Source organism: Pezoporus occidentalis, unplaced genomic scaffold, assembly GCF_034315485.1.
Source record: "Pezoporus occidentalis ecotype Australia unplaced genomic scaffold, CSIRO_AGI_Poc_V1 ctg13, whole genome shotgun sequence".
Classification (NCBI taxonomy): Eukaryota; Metazoa; Chordata; class Aves; order Psittaciformes; family Psittacidae; genus Pezoporus; species Pezoporus occidentalis.
This window is the reverse complement of record NW_026913103.1, coordinates 16,066,746-16,087,500: the sequence shown is the minus strand read 5'-3', so window position 1 is coordinate 16,087,500 and position 20,755 is coordinate 16,066,746. Positions and strand designations below refer to the sequence as shown.

General features: G+C 34.3%; 2 protein-coding genes across 7 annotated transcripts in view; one reads left to right on the top strand and one right to left on the bottom strand.

The window, feature by feature from the left end:
* Nucleotides 1-20,755, top strand: part of LOC134158493 (uncharacterized) — a 494,286-nt gene that overhangs the window by 136,090 nt on the left and 337,441 nt on the right. The gene's annotated exons all lie outside the window — the stretch shown is intronic.
* The window catches only part of GRIK2 (glutamate ionotropic receptor kainate type subunit 2), a 405,127-nt gene that overhangs the window by 101,541 nt on the left and 282,831 nt on the right, over nucleotides 1-20,755 (bottom strand). The window lies entirely within an intron of this gene.

The following is a 20,755-nucleotide window of genomic DNA, read 5'->3' as shown; positions in this document are numbered from 1 at the left end:
GCAAATTATAGGAGTTGCATCCTCTCCTGTGAGGTACACAGTAGCATCCCTGGAAAGGATTTCTAAAAGAGCTGGGGACACTCACAAGCACCTTGCAGGGAGAGGCTCTAAGAAAAGGAAAAACAAATAAAACAAACTAAACAAACAACAACAACAAAAAAAAAGACAGTGAAATCATCTTAAGCATCTCAAAATTAAGTAGAACAAAGATAGTAGAATGATGCCTGAGTCTGGTAATAGGGTATAGGCAGACTATATAGAGTCAATCTATTTTATCTCATAATTTTGACACTGCTGTGCATTATGATAGGTTCATATTTAAATATTTTATGACATACAGCAAGTATAGCTAAAACAAGCAAACATGTCTAGGTAAATTATTCTTTGTTACAACTCATTTCAGACACAAACAAATTTAGGTCTTTTTCTTCTTCATTATGTCTTTGTACAGCTTTAAATTTTAATTCCAATGTGCAGGATTATTCTAATAATCTAATAATTCTAATAATTAAGAGATTTAATCATCATGCCTGGTCTTAGAAACACACTGTTCATATGGACTCATTTTATGATTAAACATATCTTTATATTTTAAAATAACTTTTATATTGAGTATGAGTTAATGCATGTGCATAACATTTTTGTTCAAAACCTGAAAATCACTGCAACACAGTAGAATGGAACCAGCACAATAATTAATAGTAATACAGAGTTTAATTACTAAATCAATATTAATGTATTATCCTAATTTCTCAAATCATTAAAGCCACTCTGTTAAATATCCTGTGATATGCATCCTTTATGAAAGAACTTTTTTTTAATCTAGCATATAATCAAAGCTATCTGAATAATGCATCTGTCACTTCAGAAAATGCAATTTTCTTCACAATAATATTTCAAACACATTAAAATTCAGGAAATTAAATGCTCTGCTTTTATGCTCTTAATGTAATCTTGAAACACATCTCATCTTAAAAGTCAGTACTTGACAAAGAAATGTTTCATTTGGTTCTCCAAAGTAATACTGACAAAAAAGTTGATTGGGTTCTAATTAAACATTGTGTCCTGAGTTCTTCTATTTCTTTGAAGTAAAACTAGATTAGAAGTTTCCTGTCCCATTAAAACAATAAATATCTTTTATGTCATTTTGTCATTAATGCAATAAGACATGGAAACCAAGCACTCAATGAAACTGAAGATGGTTTTTATATTCTTTTGCTGAAAGATATTTCAAGACTAAATTGGAAAATATCTTGGCTCTAAAGAGAATGTTTGCTAGATAATGCAAACGACTGTAGAGATTTAAAATAAATATCAATCTGCAAATTTGTTATTTTAATGGCTGCCATTTTACTGAACAATGTAAACCGTAAATTGGTAACTTTTTGTTCTGATATCTTATCTTGTTTAATTATTTTGATATTGTCATGAAGTGCAGAAAAATGGTCCATATTTGCAAAGAAAGGAGAAAACATCCTAATACAGGAGCCAGTTTTAAGGAAAAGAAACACTGCAATCCAAGTCTTAGACTCAGTCCAGGACCAAGTCACATCCCACAGTTTTAGGATTCTCTAATTTATATACTTCAGTTCACAACATAGGTTACATAGGTTATAAAATGTCTTTTTTTTTTTTTTTTTTTTTAATGTGTACTTAGGTTTGTTTAAAAATGGGCAAGAAAAAACAAGAGAAAAAAAAGCAGGGAAAGTAAAACTGGCTGACTACTTATAAATATTGTCCCACCTTATTTTAATGTCTGATATTAGATTGTCTGAAGTAAGATTCCTAAGCTACAGATCCTTTGTATGTACTACATATATATACAAGTTTTATGCTGTTTAACCCACTGTAACATGTATTTGTAAATTATATTTTTTTAGAATAAATTCAAGTTGGTCATGAGGTCGCACGTTTGGTTTAAAATATGCAGCATTACTCAGTTTTGCAAAGAGCCTGACTCTGTCTGTTTTGATCAGCTTCTCTTATTAGAAAGTGCCTAGTAGGAAAAACCCTCCTGCCTGATGCTAAAAAAAGCCCAGCTTCCCCAGCCTCTATTCATAAGTTTTGTGCACCAGACTCCAACCAGCTTGGTGACCCTTGTCCAAGTTCATTCAAGTACTGGGGGGGCCAGAACTACTCACAGTATTTAAATGTGGTATAATAACTGCTATTATGGGAATAATAATTTTTGATTAACTGACTACACTCCTACTAATTTAAATGCAGAATACTTTAGCTCAATCAAGAACACATGCATAAAACAAAAAGGAAACTTCAGTACTCATGTGAGCTGATACAATTTTTGAAGATTGATCTCCCTGATAGATGATAACAGGTAATCTTCACATTTACCCATCTTCATTAGTGTTTATTCTAGCATTTCAGATACAGTCTCCTTACTTAATCTCTGACACTTTCAGGTGTTTGAAATACTTGAAAAAAATAAACTTTAAATGAGCTTTGTAAAACCTGTGATCCACTTTTCCTCTTTGCTGTTACCCATTGAAAAGTTACAACAATTCTCATAAAACTATTCGCAGTAATCTTTAGAGGTAAGCAATCTTAGCACTCCACAGGAAAGGGAAGGTTTGTTTCAAATATGATTACACTTCAGGGATACTCCATGATATTAGAAATAAAAAAATTAGTATGCCTAGTGAGCAGGCAGAAGACCTACTTCAGAATTGTATGATTTCATTTGCAAATCATTTGAGTAATACTATAACTTATTTAAGCTATGTATTCATACCGTGCTTGGAATAACGGAGCCTCAATCTTATAGGGCTGCTAAATAAAAATTATAGTGAGCATTTAAAAAACAAGAATAGGGGGGGTTGATTTTTTTTAATATGCTCAGGTAATTCTCCAATCAGATACAGGATTATTTAGTGCAGCCTCTGGGTGTATGGGAAGAAAAGAAATGAAAATAAACAACATTTCATGAGAGGCAATGCTATATTACATTTGGCATAACTACCCAAAGTCATGAATGAGCAGTGTAGATGAAGACTCACTATACTTTATACTATGCTATTTGGTTGTGGAAACTCTCAGCGCTCTTTATTTTACAATGCACATAAAGGAGACCAGCTTTAGCAAAGCTGTTTTTCTATATCCTAAGGCGGATGTTTTGCAGTGGCAGAAAGTGGAAAATACCTCATGATTCTGGCCTTTCAGACTCTAGAAAGTTCAGTTCAGTACAAAATTCTACTAGTTGAATATGGCAATATCTATATTGACAGCATCAACAAAGAAGTCCCTTCTCAAGTATAAACTTTATCATTGTCTACACTGAGAATGCCTGCTTTTAGACTCTACTGCAGTCCGTTTTGACCCTGTTTGGTTTAAGGAGCAGGTATTGTATCAACTGTACTCTAATGCTAGCATTCAGCCTCCTTTTTTATTTTGGAGCTTGGTTTTGCACACTATAGGCACAGGAAGTCTTCTTGCCATGACAATACAGGATTCTATTCCTTAATTCTTGGCCTGCAGATACCCACTCTTCCTCTTCAGTGTCCACAGTCTGACACAAACTCAGTAAGAGAAACATGACTAATTCTGTATAAGCTAGAGCAGTTTTGATAGGTTTAGGCAGTAAATAAATGTACAGTCTTATAGACAGCAACAGGGCTCAATCTAAATTACCTTAAATGTGATTGCAGATACAGGGTTCTGTGCTTGCAAACTATATTCAGTGCAGTACATTCTGTCACACTGATTCTTTCATTTGGTTTCATCAAAGGTGTGGTTAGCCATCAATATAAATTGATTCAATTCAAAGCTGCTGAGGACATATATATAAAAGTGTACCTTCCATAAGTTTAAGTAGTTGGCAAATCAAAAACCTGTCAGTTTCTCTCTGATATTTTGTTTCAAAAGCAAGTTAATAAACATGCTTAATACAGACTTTAATACCTGGAGTCAAAGACACTTTTAATTTAAGTTCTATTTTCTGGAGAGCAATGCAAATTATTAAGAAAACAAGAAATCACAAAACTTAAAACTTTGAGGAAAGAGAAAATTAATTAATGCAATTATTTTTTGAGTGTAGCAACACATGGCTGTCCAGAATTATTACACAGAACTGAATTTATAACAGCTGTGAACATACAGTTAGTCCTTATGGGATAAAGTCTGATTACCAATTACTAATCCTTAATTACTTATTTAAAGCCCTAATTATTAATTAAGGCCCCATTACTAATATTTACACACCATTTTAGCTTTCTGTGTTGTTTTCAGATATTTGCAAAACAGGTATGTACTGTCATGAAATTGTATCCAGCATGCTACCTGTTACAGGATACTTTGAAATTACAGGACAAAAATCAAATGCACAAAACCAAATTAATGGTCTGATGCAGTCAGACAGAATACTTCCCTATATTCATGGAATTACGAGTAATTTCAGGTAGTGGAAGGAAATGGAATACTAATTGTAAACAAGTATGGTGACATTAAACTTAAAGGAGAAACTATGACTTCAAGGACTAATGAGATTATTTACTGATAGCTGTGTTTAATTTATTTAAATTACATTCTTTTCATCAATATTTCAACCAGACAATGCTGCCACTGTGTTTTTGAAAATGGACATGCAAATCAATTAGGAGAAAATGGTGTTAACGAAAATGTTATCTTGAGTATGATGGATAAACCAACACACTCCATATTGCTCAGCAACATACGCTGCAGACACAGAGAGCATACACTTACAGTGTGCATACTATTCTATCATTATTTCAAATCTGCCAAATTAACCTGGATACTTTTCCTTCATTCTCTCACTCTTCTTTGGATAAGGACTATAGAGAAATGTAAAGGAAAGATAATTGCCCACTTATATGCACACAGATATCTCTCTTGCTCAATAAGACCAAGAAGTGGTCAGACAGCAGCTTTCACTGCAAAACCCTTACCACAAAGATTCCACAAGCTGTAAGGCTTCATTTAATGAGCACAATTTAGAAATGAAAAGAACCTTTCCCCATTTTCTTCATGAGCTGATAAGCATGTTGATTCAATACTGGATATTGCTGAGCGCAATAAAGTAGGAAGGTGCTCATGTGTGATACTCAGCTCTACAAATTACACATTCTCCCACTCACCAGAGCAAAGAATAAGAATGCTTCTCCTAGATACTGTTTTTCAGGGCTTCTCTACATGACTCCCACCAAGTCCAGATCTTACTGCATAACAACTGACAGATAAATTATAATATTTTAAAACTTTTTCAAGGATATCCAGGATGTGAGATAGATTCTTTATTATAACACATTATACTACTCAACAATAAAACATTTCTTCTTCCCTTTATTGAAGCCTGCATTCCCTTTGTTCTAAATTATGCCTTTTAGAAAAATGAAGACTTTTTCTGGTTACTTGGACATCAGACCCGACTCATTACCTTGCCTTATCTGATGATTGCTGGGCTATGAATGGAGCCTGTTATTGTCAATAATCCTTGTCCTGTTCAAATACCTCTGTCAGCACTGTAATTTCCCTGCCTGTACTGTGGTTGCTTTCAACATCATCTTCCCTTGTGGAGCAACTCTGCTTTTGCTGCTCCCTGACAAGAACTAGTCATCCAATGCTTTTATATACAAAAAATCCCCACCTAAAATAGTTGCATGGAATCACCGTCACCTCTCCATTGCCTATAAATAGAACTTAATGTGACTGACGTTTTAGGTACCTAAAAGGTTTAGAAACTTTAAGGTTTCTAAACTTAGCAGATACTGATCAATCCAAAGTCTAGAAAGAACTGCATATAGCTTCTTTATATTTCTTTTTTGTGATGAAAGAAGTACTGTAAAACATATACTAAGTATGTATCTGAAGCAAAACCTGATGAAAGCAAAAGAATTTTTCTTTCGATTGTAATGTGCTTAGGTATTTAGTACTGTTCCTCTCAATAATCTATACCGAAGAAAGAAAAATGTCAGAATTATTAAAAAATTTTTAGACTATTATGTGATAATTAGTAGAAGTATATAATAACTGAAGCATCTATTTCTATAGATGTGAATTGAGGGTTTATTAAAATTCATTATATGCTGTATTAAATAAATAGTATATTACAGTTGTAATTAAAGATTATTATGGGCTAGAAATGAGTCAAAGATATGCATGCATCCTCATTTTTGCAATATTAGTCAAGTTATTGCTTGATTTATTAAATATACCATCTTCAGTTCTTAAATTATTTTTGACCTTACAAAACATTAGTCTATCCATTTCCTGAAGAAATGTGGATAGAGTTAAATGCTACATGATATTCAGAACACTGAAGAAAACTTATTTAAAATTACTGTCTTTTAATGTATGAGAACTTTACATTGATCCCAGTCTTCTCCCACAGTCCATGTATCCTAATTTTTGCTAAATAAGGGACACTTCCAAAGTGTCACTTCGCTAGTAAGGGACACTTCCAAAAAGTTGCTGCATGGCTAGTCTTAAAGCAAATTTTAATGAACACCATTATTAACAATCTGGAAGAAGGTATAAGCAACAGACTAACTAAAACACAGAGGACAGTACTTTGAAGGGTGGCACTAAGGAGGGCAAAGGACTTGAAAAAGCTTAGAAATATTATACTAATAGTTTAGGAGAACAGAAAGTGAGGTTGATCCTAAGTGCACAATATTATCCAGCTATACAGAATAAAGGGCAGTATTATTGTAGCAGATGAAGACCAAAGACTGTACTACTCATAGCAGAATAGGCAAAAAACTTAATATGGTAGAAAGAAAGCCTAGGGGTGAGACAACCAACTCAGAAGTTTTATATAGCTTGCTTGGAAGTTAGGCCAAGATATCCCATTAGAAACAGAAGAAAAATAAGATTTCCCCCCTAAAGATTTCCTGGATGATAAAAGAATCTGAGTGGGCAATGAGCCAGACAAGTTAATTTCTAGAGCAGCATTGGTAAGAGGGGAAACATTAGCAAGGACCTAATGCATACATGTAGTGCTCTGACAATCCCTGAACAAAGGAGGGTCCATCAGGAATATTAAGCAACTAGTTCCTCTTGGCTGCTGCAAATTCTGAAAAAGATAAGAGAGTCAATCTAGGTTGTTTAAAACTGGCTTTATGCACAAAGAGTCACAACCTGTCCTGACTTTGGTATCTAAAACCCTACTTAGAGAAACAGAGAATTTGTTGTTTTAGAGAACATTTTGCCCACTTTGGGGGCAAGAAAACTGATGTGTCCAATATGATTTTCCCTTTTGTATGATTTATTCTTTAAAGCTCTTAACTTACTTGAGAATCTTTAATTCTTTATTTGTATTTCCTTATTCCTATATCTAGATAGTAATAAACAGTTGAGGGCTGCTTCCAAAAATGCTTTGTTCTCAATACTTATTATAGCTTTTATTTTCATTTTGCTTCTAAAAAGCTTACCTCAAGCTGGTTTATATAACATTCTTATTGCTTTACCATAAAGCATTACTGTCATTTACCCAAATATGTTCTTTCTTAAGTATATTGAGACTATGGGAGAAATGGAAAACTGACTACTTTGGAAATTTCTCATCTCAACAAGAACCTTTGAATATCCACGTGGTCAGTAAATTCTTTTCTCAGCCTGAGTTTAAAAATCAGAGTTATATACAAATGAAAGAGTCATACTATTAAGATATGCATGAAATAAATTTAAGTAACCATGTAATCTTCTTAGTATGACCCTCTCCAGCTCCCATCCTCCTCCACTCTTTGTTGTGCTCATGTGTTCTGCCATATTTAAAATTAGACTTGCATGCTTCCCCAGGCAGAAACTATGTCTTATTTGCTTTGTGAAGTCTGTAGCATATTTGTCCAGGGTGAGAAACACTTTCCTCAGTTCATGATACTTTTCAGATTTTCAAAGAAATCTTAATCTGCATAAAAAAAAATAAGTCAAGAGCCATAAACTATAGTGTTTGTGGGAGTGTATTTGAGAGAAGTACTGCTATAGATTTCCTTATTTTTTAATTGTAGACATCTACTTCTGCCCACAGAGATAAAGTACTTCACTAAATTAATTCTCTGTATCATCCTTGGTATTTTCCAGGTAATTAAGAAAGTCCAAATCCAAGTCCTTGCTTTTCTTCAGTCAGTGACATAAACTGGAAAAAAAAATTCAGTTACCATAAGATTATACAACTGTTATCTGACTTATTCACCTCTTACAAAATATAAACTAGACAGATCACCATTCCTTGCTTGGTCCACATTACAATAAACCTGAAAAAATCTTTACAGTTCTTTCTTTGTAAAGAATTTACTTTTTCATAAAAGTAAACTTATTCATAAAAGTACTCTTATTTACTTTTTCATAAAAGACAACATCACAGTGTGTCTTTAATGATCAGTACCAACTCTTCACAAAAATATTAATAATTGCCCTAAACTATGCCTGCAGTGCTTGGATTTTCCATAAAGCTCTTCCTTCCAAGTATTGACTAGCACATGAGATTTCTTTTGATTTAAATGTCTTTGACAAATTTGCAGGAACGAAGTTATATAACACACACACACACAAATAATTTCCAGTTTCCCAAAAGTTCATATTTGACAGGTGACTGACTTGTTTATCTTCAGAGCTTATATTATAATGTTATACATATTGTAGTGCCTCCATTCCCTAGGCTCAGTAGCACTATATTGCATCATTATTACTAGTTCTGGTACATTAATTGTTGAACTAATTGTTGAACTATTTAAAAGGGTGCTTGCTAGAGAGAGAAAACCTTTACGGGTCTTTTGCCTTCTCAGAGAAAAATAAGGTGTTACACGGTGTCCTGCGTGTTACTATAAAAAGCAAACTCAAATTTATGGAAGCTTAGTGCAAAGAAGATATGGTAAAAGGTTTATTTAGAAATAAAGCTTGGCCTCCTCTGTCTGGGATGACAGGGAGTACTGAATATTTTGGTGGCTTTAGTAGGAAAAGAAACTAGTCTGTTTGAATGTGAAATGTGGACAGTGGTAAAATTAAATCAGTTTTTATACAACAGCATGATCAAACCATAAAGCCAATCATATATTATTCTGCCTGTGATTTGAATACGTATAAAAGATTGTATACTACTTATAAAATTATTTAGTTACAAGGTTGATCTCAGGAGGAGTGAGGGGATAAAGCTTCTGCATCATATATCTAAAACTATGCACCAAATGAAGTACCACTAATGCAGGAGTTAATACGTCCTTCTGCAATAAATCTGTGCTTACATATACATACAATATAGTATGTTAGGCTATAATTTAGGTACTATCAATACTTATCAGTGAAGAATACTGTGGAAAATTGGTTTTCTCCTGTAATTCTGTATAATTTGGAACAAGAGCTAAAATTCTAGGAATGCTGTGTTCTGGTAGGAAGTGTTATAAAATTTTATATTTATCATAATTGAAATAGGCAGCAGTCAGAAAACTCTCATCATCTATGCTAGGATTTTACTCTAATCTTAATTTGTCAATACTATTTCTATATCACAACATTTAATTACTTCAGCACTGCTCTTAGGAGTTAATTTTATAATTTTAAATGAATTCACTTACAACAATGTCAAAATTATAATGGACAATCTGTCAGTAGAAGAAGTATTTTCAAAAAGGACTTAATTATTTTTATTAAGTTATTTTTAAATTGATGCGTTTCTTCCATGAGTTCTCTCAGGAAAATTATTCAATAATTCCAAGTGGATCTGAGTAACTGCAGCAAAATACACTGAAGGTATATTCCTTTCCTTCATACAGTGTATGGATCTTCTGAGCAATTGTAGGAAATAATCACAATTTATGATATTTGCTTGTTTGTTTGTTTCTGAGATACTTCAGGGTTTTGGTGTCATCAGGGTAATGTTTAAATAGACAGAGAACAAGTTCATTCTTAAAAATTGTAGTTCAAATTCTCCAGCTGACATCCTTCTACAATATAAGAATCAGTCACACCTGAACTGTACGGATTACCCCTTTTCACTAGTTTGTTTTTGACGAGCATAATTATCTTTAATAAAATTATTATGATTTTGAGGACCAAGGGAAAATCACTAAACCATATCATAATACTTAAAGACAGAAAACCTACACCCCTGTCAACACTAGCGAATCTTTTTTATTTATTTCCTTGCCCATCTCACAGATACAAAATTAACATTTCCTTAGCATGGATTCTACATTTGTTAAAGCTATGTGCTATGAACTATTGAAACATATAGACTTTGTATGCTTCTGATTTAATCACCCATAGTGATTGAAATAACAACCCTGTCAAGTGCGAATAAACCCAAAGTTTACACAGGCAAATGTCCTGAGCTGAATCCTGGGAAGGTCATAGAATCATAGAATAGTTAGGGTTGGAAAGGACCTTTAGATCATCTAGTTCCAACTCCCCTGCCATGGGCAAGGACACCTCACACTAAACCATATCACGCAAGGCCTCGTCCAGCCTGGACTTGAACGCTGCCAGGGATGGAGAATTCACAACCTCCCTTGGCAACCTATTCCAGTGCCTCACCACACTAACAGGAAAGAATTAACTCCTTATATCCATTCTAAACTTCCCCTGTTTAAGTTTTAATCCACTACCCCTTGTATCACGCCTTCAGTGATCATTAGAAAACACAGCTCATCTTCACCAAGGTAATATTCTTTTACACTTGCAAAGAGGAAACTGCATGAATTAGGGAGAGAAACTGCCCCAAAGGTATGATTTCTTCAACTGTGATAGCACAAACTAAAAAAAAAAAAGGGGATGTTGTATTTTCAATCTATACTTTTATTGCTGTTACTTACAATATCACTCTATCTCCAAAAAAAACTCCGTAAGTAATTTACTGAGCCGTAGTGCTCCAATTGTTCAGGCATAAATGGATATTGCTTTTTAGTATATTGTAAATCAAGAAATCATTTGAAAAATCTTTGCATTTTCAGTGCTATATCTCATGGAAATACTAAAGATATTATCAACATTTAAAAAATAAGATATTCAACATTAAACCAGAAATTCGGAGTACAACTGAAGATCAGTTCCAAATACAGTTGAATGAACTCCAATTGATTAGGTTAACAGACAAGATAACTAGCAGGGTTTAGTCCACTTTGAATATGGAAAGAATATTAACAGGAAAGGAACCCCCTGGAAGTCAATGTTTCTGTGAGTCTTACATTCAAGAAGTTATAAGAATACTGTTGTATGCTTAAAGGAACCATAGAGCATTCTGGATTAGACCAGTTGTAGGCTACAGAAATGTTCGCAATGATACGTAATTGGCACCAGCATAAAAGAAACCCAAATACAGTGAAACAAAGAATTAATGAAATAATTTGGATTAATAAAAAAGAGAATGGGCAAGGCAAACCAAAATCTGAATACAGACTGTGACAATAGTTGTCAGCAGAGACAAGAAACTAAAAAGAATCAGAGGGTCTGGGTGTTGTACTAACTCATACAAAACTGATCTGACACAAATTTTGATCAAGGGAGATAAAGACAATAAAGTGAATTTGTTGTTCATGCTATCTTAAAAAGTAACATCTTTCTAATAGTGGCCATTCTTATACCTGATTGTATCCATATTGACTTTAAAAAAATTATCCATTCTGTCATAGTAAAGAGACAAATACCAAAACCAGAAATAGTTAATATTACAAGCATTCAATTAATTTTTCTGTTGAACCCGGCAAGGATAGAGAAGGCTGAAAGAGTAGAAGGGATTAACTGTTTTTCCTGGACTGTCTTGTCTTCTGATTGTTTGTAATTCATGATGAACCCCCTCCCCCCCCCCCCCATACATACCTTTTACGTATGAAGTTTACACATTATATAGGTCAGTTAGCATGCAAGCACGCTAAGGAATGATGTAGAAGATTTATATTACAGACCTGAAGGCCATAACAGAGCTGTAAATGCTTCCTGTCACACCTGGGTCCTGAGATTCAAATAGAGGAAGCATTACACCTGTCTGATGGAGATATAATAACTTAATGAATGCTTATAGAAGTCCAGAAAAAGTATCATCATGTACTCTGTATATTCTTGCTGCTGCCTCTATATAAGAAGCCCACTTTGTGTTAATGAACTGTATTCACTTATGTTAGCATACCCACTTAGAGCAGCCTATTGTTATTCCCATCAGAGGGCTGAAGTGAGTGCTGAATTGCAATGAATCAAGGCTTACTTTTATAATAATGCATTACATAAACAGCAACTCCTGCCTGGTACATATCAGTAAAATAAAAGTACTGTTGACAGCTAATTTAGTTTGGTGGATTAGAATTTATCCTTGGACAACCCTAGAAGTTTCCTGTAAACAGGAAAAGATAAACAATCCTGTGCTGAAAATATTAATAGACATGTCAACATTACTGAATGTAAGAATACCATCTATTTCTAGTTGGAGAATGTTACTTTATTTAGTGTTGACTGTCACGAATTTTTGTGGTGATCCTCCTCTGACATAAACCAGGAGGTTTAAAGTAGAAAGGTCTATAAGGGGAACTGATTAGTTTTGAAAACTTTATCAAGCAAAACTCTTCTCCATTTATTGTTTCCTCTACAATGAGTATTTTCCACTGACCCTCCTAAATTTAGTTTTAGTAAATGGATGGAGAAAGTTTGTAGAGAAAGACCTCTTCATCAGGCCACATTCATCAAAGGAATTCCCTGCTCTTTAGAAAAGGAAAATGTCACACCTATCATCAAAAAAGGGCAGGGAGTAAGATCCAGGGAATCGCAGACCAGTAAACCCCAGCTCAGTGTGTGGGAGGATTATAGGGAAAATCCTCAAAGCCACTACCAGATAAAAAATGGATTTTAGAATAGGCAGAGGTTTAACAAGGACAAATTATACCTAAACGACTTAACTATTTTTAGTGATAAGACTGATTCTGTGCATGACAGAAAAGCATGATATTATTTTGATTACAGTGATAGTTTATCAGAGTGTCCTATAGCATCTCTTGCCAAACTGGGACTGTAATGTTTGGATGACAGTGGACTGCAAAGTGAAGAAAACATTGCCTGGACTTACAGGCTTGAGGAAAAGTGGGAAAAATTCAAAATTTAGCTGAAAGCCAATAATGAACAGTATTTCTCATTGGTTTGATACAAGAGTCAAAGCTGTTTAATAGAATCATCAGCAACTTGGATAGAGGAATAAAATGTACCTCAGCAACCTTCTTGGTAATGCCAAACCAGGAAAAGAGAGGTTGATTCACTGGAGAGCAGGGCTACAATTTAGAGGGAATTTGGAAAGATGGAAGAGCAGTCTGCCCAAAACCTCCTGGGGTTTAACAAAGGCAGGTGAAAAGTCCTGCAGTTTGGAAGTAGAGTCACTATGCACAGTACAGGCTGGGTACTGACTGGCTATAAGGAGGCTTTGCAGAAAAGGACCTCAATGCCCTGATAGACAAGCTAAGCATGAGTGTCCTGAATACAATAAATGATAAATACATACCAGTCTGCACTAGTGAAAGTACAGTCAGAAGGTCAAAATAAGTGACTGTTCCTGCTCACTGGGCAATCATGAAGTTGCATCTGGAGTACTGCTTCCAGTTCTGGGTCACCCAGTAAAGAAAGACTTGGAGATCCTAGATTTCAGCAGAGATTATTAAAATGGTCAGACAGCTAAAATATGTGACATAAAAGATGATAATAAGAGATCTGGGTTTCTTGCAGAAATATAAGTAGGGTAAGATCTAGTTATTTTCAGCTACCTGAATGGCAGATGGACTCAAATTTTTCTTGGAGATGTACAAAGGACAAAAGGAAGAAAAATAAGTTCTGTCTGGACATAAGAGTTTTTTTGCAGTGACAGTGCTTAAGCACTGGAACATGTTACAGGGAGGCTGTGCAGTATCCACCCTTAGAGATGTCCAAAACCTGACTTGGGCATGACTGCGAAACCTTCAAAATTCCCCCTGCTTTCAACATTGGGGATTGGCACAGACGACAAGCAGAGGTCTCTTCCAACCCAGTCCATTCTAGAACACTATCATATTCTCTAGAAGACATGTATTTATATGGAAAGACAAGCCTGAGGTAAGTAGCCTTTGTTAGCAAAGATCAAATGGGGCTCAAGATTGCTGCAAATTTGTCTTGAAGCATGAGCCTTGATTGTGGTCTATACAATGGACAGGCATAGCCAAGAAAACTGGAGAAGCCTGGCCTCTCTGACATGTTTGACCCCTAAAGTATTAAAAGACTGACATCTTTCATTTTACATAGCTTGATATATTTCCTAAGAACCAGGGAATATTTTTTATTTTTTAAATACAAAAGAGGGCCTTTAAATACAAAAAATATGCCTTGTGCATATTAAGACAGGCATCTCAGAAATCAGAAGCATTAAATTATTAATTATTGCATAGGAAAATATATCTTAATATATGCAAATACATAGGAATAGGTACTATTAAGTATATGAAAAGTAATATTAAAATTAAATATAATTAAAATAATTTGCAAGTTTATACATGAGAATATACATGAGAAACTTTTTTTTTTTTATTAACGGGGAAAATACAGCTAATTTTTCATTCAATCATACAATTACTGCTACTATTTAGCCAAGTAGAGACTAATCTCTCAGGAGCACTCTTCTGCTTTGGAGCAAAACAGGTCATGTGGGAGATAAATAACATATTTATGATGGAAGTACTCCTAGTCTGTAACATCTGTTATTGTGAAGTTAACAAATACAGTTTGTTAGCATTAGGCCTATTCAGACTGTCCAGTAAGCTAAATATATCTGTTGGTAACTTAAATGAAAGAAGCCCTTTCTTCCTCTAGCCTATTTCAAGGCATTTCCTGCATCAATCTTGAATGTCCACTAAATGACAGCCCTAAAGCACAAAGCAGAAGTTATTTTCTGCTTATGCTTTTTTTTAATTTTTTCTTTTTTTTTTTTTAATTTTTAAATCTCTTTATTTTCATCAGTGCCCTTTCTGGAATTTAGAATATTAAAGAAAAAACTAGGAAGGAAAATTGTGAAATACATAGACCAAGCTTTCCTAAGACATAGTATAAATCAAAACTGCATGGGCAAGCTGGCAGAGTTTTGTTTCTCTATTATCTGATATCACATTACTCTAATAACCACTTTTGTAGTAAGAATTTTGAAGATAACAGTTTTGTAGAAGACAAGCAAAAAATGAAGTACAACATCTAAATCTGCACTGCAGCACACAGATAATAAAGTTAGCTTTCACACCCCAAGATAGATTTTATTCAGGCTAAATGCACTGTGTTGCAAGCATGCACTGCAATCAGTCTAGCAATTGCTAAGGGTTCTGATAGGCTACCTTTCCTTATTTTTTTTGAGCAGTAACTATTATTATGAGAAGTGTAGTTGCCCAGTATACTCCAATACTACCTCAGCTGTTTTTTGTTTATCCAACTATACAGTGACTTTGCTTGCAGATGTGAAATACATTTCAAAGAGAAAAAAAAAAAAAAAGAAAAAAAAAGATGTTAAAAAAGTCCTATGCATGAGATTATTAAGAATACAGACCCACAATCAAATATCATTAAGTGACCATTTCTTAAAGCCAGGCAGGTTGCTCCAGTCATCTGTCTATTCTCCTTTTGTCTCTCTCATTGATTTTATGGTCAAATACATCTGTTTAAACTACCTTCACTGATTTTAAGCTAATACATATTATCATGCCACAAGGATAGCCTAAGAATATCCACTCTTATATTAGTATTGGCTAGAGAAGATACATTAAAAAAAAAAAAACAAAAAAAAACAACTAAAAAACCCCAAGTAATCGGATGTCACTGTCCTTACTATGGACTGGAACACACACCATCAATTTTGCCACTGATATCAGCAGTTCTTTAAGCTTTCCACCAGGCTACTTTTTGAGATCATGGTATTTTTAAGATCTGTCTTTAACAGTCTTATTCTCACTGTGAGCGCACAATGCTTTGTGCCTTCAGTGATCAAGTGTGTACACATAAAATAGATAAGTCACTGATATAGCTCATATACAGAATCATTGAATCAAATAAGTTGGAAAAGACTTTTAAGACCATCCAACCTTTACCCCAGGACTGCCAAGTCCACCTCTAAACCATGTCACTAAGGGCTTCATGTGTGCAGTTTTTAAACACTTCCAGGGCTGGCGATTCCACCACTTCCCTGGGCAGCCTGTTCCAATACCTGATCACTATTTCAGTAAAGAAATTTTTCGTAATATCCAGACCTCCCCTGGTACAGCTTGAGGCCATTATCTCTGGTCCTATCACTTGTTACCTGGGAGAAGAGACTGACCCCCACCTCACTACAACCTTCTTTCAGGCAATTGTTGAGAGTGAGAAGGTCCCCTCTGAAACTTCTCATCTCCAGACTAAACAAGCCCAATTCCCTCAGCCGTTCCTCACGAGACTTGTGTTTTACGCCCTTGAACAGCTCTGTTGCCTTTCTCTGGATGGCTCCACAACATAATATCTCTCTTGTAGTGAAGGACCAGAACTGAACACATAATGCAGCCTCATCAGCACCGAGTACAGGGGGATGATCACTTCCCTAGTCCTGCTGGCCACAATTTCTGATACAGGCGAGGATGCCATTGGCCTTCTTGGCTGCCTGAGCACACTGCTGGCTCATGTTCAGACAGCTGTCAGTCAGCACTCCCAGGTCCTTTTCTACAGGGCAGTTTTCCAGCCACATGCACAAAAGCAACTCATTAAAGACACTCAATAAAAAAATATTTTTTTATGAATCTGGCTTCAGTAAAAGTGAAATATGAAAAGGATCTCTAAATACCTCAGAGACTTCAAAAAATTCAGGAAGAGGTATAGCCTTCTTTCTTTCCTGTATTTTCTTTTGCAATTATAAAATTTTGTTTGGATTGTTCAATCCATTATATCACTAAAATAAAACTTTAAGCATTTTCATTCTGTATTTAGAATAGACTAAATTCACCAAGTTTAGCACTTGTTTCAAGCAACAATCAACGTAGAACAAGACAGCTTTCTTATGCTTTCTGCTGATTTAGCTTTCCATCCATATGCATCTTTAAAATAAGAGAAATTTTTCTCATGGGAAGGAAGTGGTTGGTGAGCAAAGAGGCAAGTCAGCTGCTTTACAACCTGAACTATCTTTTTGTTTATATTCTACATGCTTGCAAATAATTCCTGTGGAGCTCCAAGCTATAGGGTGCTGTAAACAAATTACTACATTCAAGGATACTTTGCCTGTCATATATAGCTGCGAGGAAGCATCTTATTATTCAGCAGTCTCCTGAGGGGGAGAAAGAAGACTACAAGTGATATCTATTCTATTTTATTTCTTAAAAACAACATTGGGATTTACATACAGTGTAATATTTTAAAGCAGCTAGTACCATAGTTTTGCTTTTAAAAGAGATGTTTTGTTCTGTTTTTTTTGTGGTGTATACTAAACAATCCTGAGAAACACAACCCAAATTGAAGCATTCTCATGAAAGAAATTATTTTACAATTATACTGTTATATTAGCAGTTTCTCCAGCAGTGCTTAAGCACTCTTTCATTCTTTACATCCTGATATAATATAAAAGTTATAATAATTATGATCAGTTTCTATATTAATTAAACAGATACCAACACACTCCACCAAGACTTAATTGCTAATCAGATGGCTTTTTTCAATAATTGCAAACTTATTAAGATAGTGAACTGCTTCAGAAAAAAAAAAAAGATACTATTTGTATCTTTCTAATGCTTATAGAATCCTTTCAAACACTCAGTTTAAAAAGTAGGCCCAGCTGAGACATTAATGTCATGACTGGGGCAAATATTATTATTTTATTGTAGCAATGAGGATAGATTTATTTGGAGCAGGGAATTTAACTTTAATATAAATATTCAGTAGTTCTTTCAAGAAAAAAGGTCAGCCATTCTTCTATTACATTACTGCATACCTTCACATATTAGGTTCTAGTCCTACATTACAAAAAATTATCTAATCCTGTTTAAAAAGAAGTATAAATAAAAAATTATTATTTTATTATTACTTTCTTGAGAACTTTACTAGTAACTTTCTTCGTTATTATTTCATTCTTAAGAATTACTTATTTCATAATCAATGTGGAGGCTAAATTCCCTAAACAGTAATGGCTGAATAGAATGATAGCAGTTACTCATGCGTATATTTCATCAGACTTTATTAAGATACCATTTACACATATAAAATACCTCTTTATGTAAAAACACAGGATGAATTTTGAGGGTAATTTACCAAACACTTGGAGGCTAATGAAACTTATTATAATTTGAATTATGTATTCTGAAAAATAAAGAGAGTGTGAGTATAGAGTGACAATGTTTTGCAACAAACATTTTTACTTAATTACATTCTTTGAGGATGAAATTATCCAAGTTTTCTACTTCTGATCCAAGCAATTGGTTGCTTTCCAGTCAGATTTAGAGATGTATTAGCTAGTTTCACCAAGTCAATAGCTGAACTTTTCCCCTAATGTTGATGGAGCTCCTCCCTACTATTCTTCTTTGAGCAATCTTTCACAAACATGAGCTTTTAAATTTCTCTAGTCTATTCAATTTTCACAGATTGTTTTTTTTAATCAACAAATTGACAAAGCACTACATGATGGGTTAAAATTCTAAATGTATTTCTAAGAGTGCAGAAAGACAAGACCATATTAAGTGAACATTTAAACTGCTAAGCTGAATGTCCAACTATTTTCAGCTTGATTCATCACTGATGAACAAATTATTTTAAGAGATGACATTGAAGAAACCTTCAAAATCAATGCATCATAACTAGGAAATGAAATACTAAGAACAATTGGATGGCTCTGATGTACAGTAAAATTAAGCATAAACTTAGAGCATAAATGGCAAATCATTTAGCTATGAAATTTATAGAGAATATTATACTTTAACAGGGAAATAAGAAAGATGAGAGGGAGATTTCTGTTTCACTGACAACTTAAAAATGGGGAGGTAAGAGTGGGGAGACAGATCTTCACATCCACTTAAACCCTTAGAGATGCATTTGAAAAGGCCAAACAATTCCTTAACTAGGTAAAGCACTTCTTTCCGAACAAACACAAGGACTGATTTTGAAGGTAATTTACAAACACTTTGAGGTTAATGGAAGATAGCTGTGGTTTCTTCCACTGTGCCTGGATTAAATTACACCTTCTACAATGCTTACCATGGGAACAGTAATACTGGTCATTCTAATGCTGGCAACTTCTCCCAGAGGATCTTCTCTGCCCATGTAAATTAAAACAGTAACACCCCCCCCTTTTGTTTTAGATCAGCTGACATGTGCAAAACGTATCCAGACTTACTTCCACTATGGCTGCTGGAAAACCCACACTTGAGGTCCCAAGAAGAAAGCAGTTTCACCAGTTATTGAAAAAAAACATCTGATATTAGGATTTGTAAAAATACCAGGATACTTAAATACAAATCACACATGTAGCCAGCACCCATGCATACACATATGTAGATATAAATATGGAAATATATCATGTATATGAACAAAACTATTAACCACACTTAAACTCATGCTGGAATTGTATTTCAAATGCTTAAATAATTAAGATTAATTACTGTTTAAACATTCAATGGGTAATTCAATTTCCATTCTTAAAAAAAACAGTATAAACTGTCTCAGTACACAGCCCCTAAAATTTCTACCACAGTGTCATATTCAAGCTGAGCACTAAAAACTATTAGCATAAACAAATCCAAGTTATAATTATAATTAAAAATATTTAACTTAAAGTAAAGAGAAAGAAATCCTGAAGTAGTTTTTAAACAGACTGAGAAAGGAAAGATGCTTCAAGCAATGGCAAGTAATCCAAGACTTCTAAATTCTGCCCCCAAACACTCACAGGCACAGTCCTGAAATTAAACTCCATACCTCAGTTCTATGTTTGGTATGAAAACTGATCAAAATGTGAAGTTATGTTCTAGGAAAAGCCAAATATTCAGAATTCTGGGTATAGAAATATCAAAGTTGTTTTCTTCGGAAGGGGGAGTACAACAGAGTAAAAGACTACTTTTCTAGAAGTCCAAGTATTCACTTTTGACTCATATCTGACAACAAATAAGGGGTTTTTTTTGTAACTAAAATTGTCTTACGTTTGAATCCAAATGGAAAGCATCTTCCAAGATACCATTCGTTTTGTTGTCAGTTCATCCTTTTATTTGTATTTCATGTCACATTACTAATTCAGGCAAGCAAAAGTCCAATCTCTTATTTTTTGCTTGTTGACTCTTTATCACTTGCCTGTAGTACAATTGAAAAGTAGCAAGAAGGTGGCCACTTACTATTGATAAGGGCTCACTGGCATACTAGGTATAAATGTCAGAAACACAAAAATGATTTATTAGCAGGTTGAATTTCCCTCCCTTTCTTCAGTTTGTAGTACTGCCTGTGAATAACTGAAAAAGTCACGAGGAAGATCTGTCTCTTATTCTTTGGAGGGGTGTACTTTATGTTTTATTTTCTGGTTGTTAGAATTATTTTGCTTTACATATCTTTAGATATTATGACATAAAGAAAAGAAAAACAAAACACTGCCCCAAAAGGGTGTACTGCTATCCAAGTGAAGGTAGAAAAATCCTTGATGCTCAGGGCTCAAAAGAACAGGAACTACAGAGAACAGTGCACTATATTAATGTGTTTTGACCATTATGTAGTGTAGGCTGTGTGTTAGAAAGAGGCTGTTCCTACTTGCTTAGACAATTTTTAAGTGGCAAAAGACTACACAGACCCACTAGGTACATGGAAGAAATCAGCTGGATGA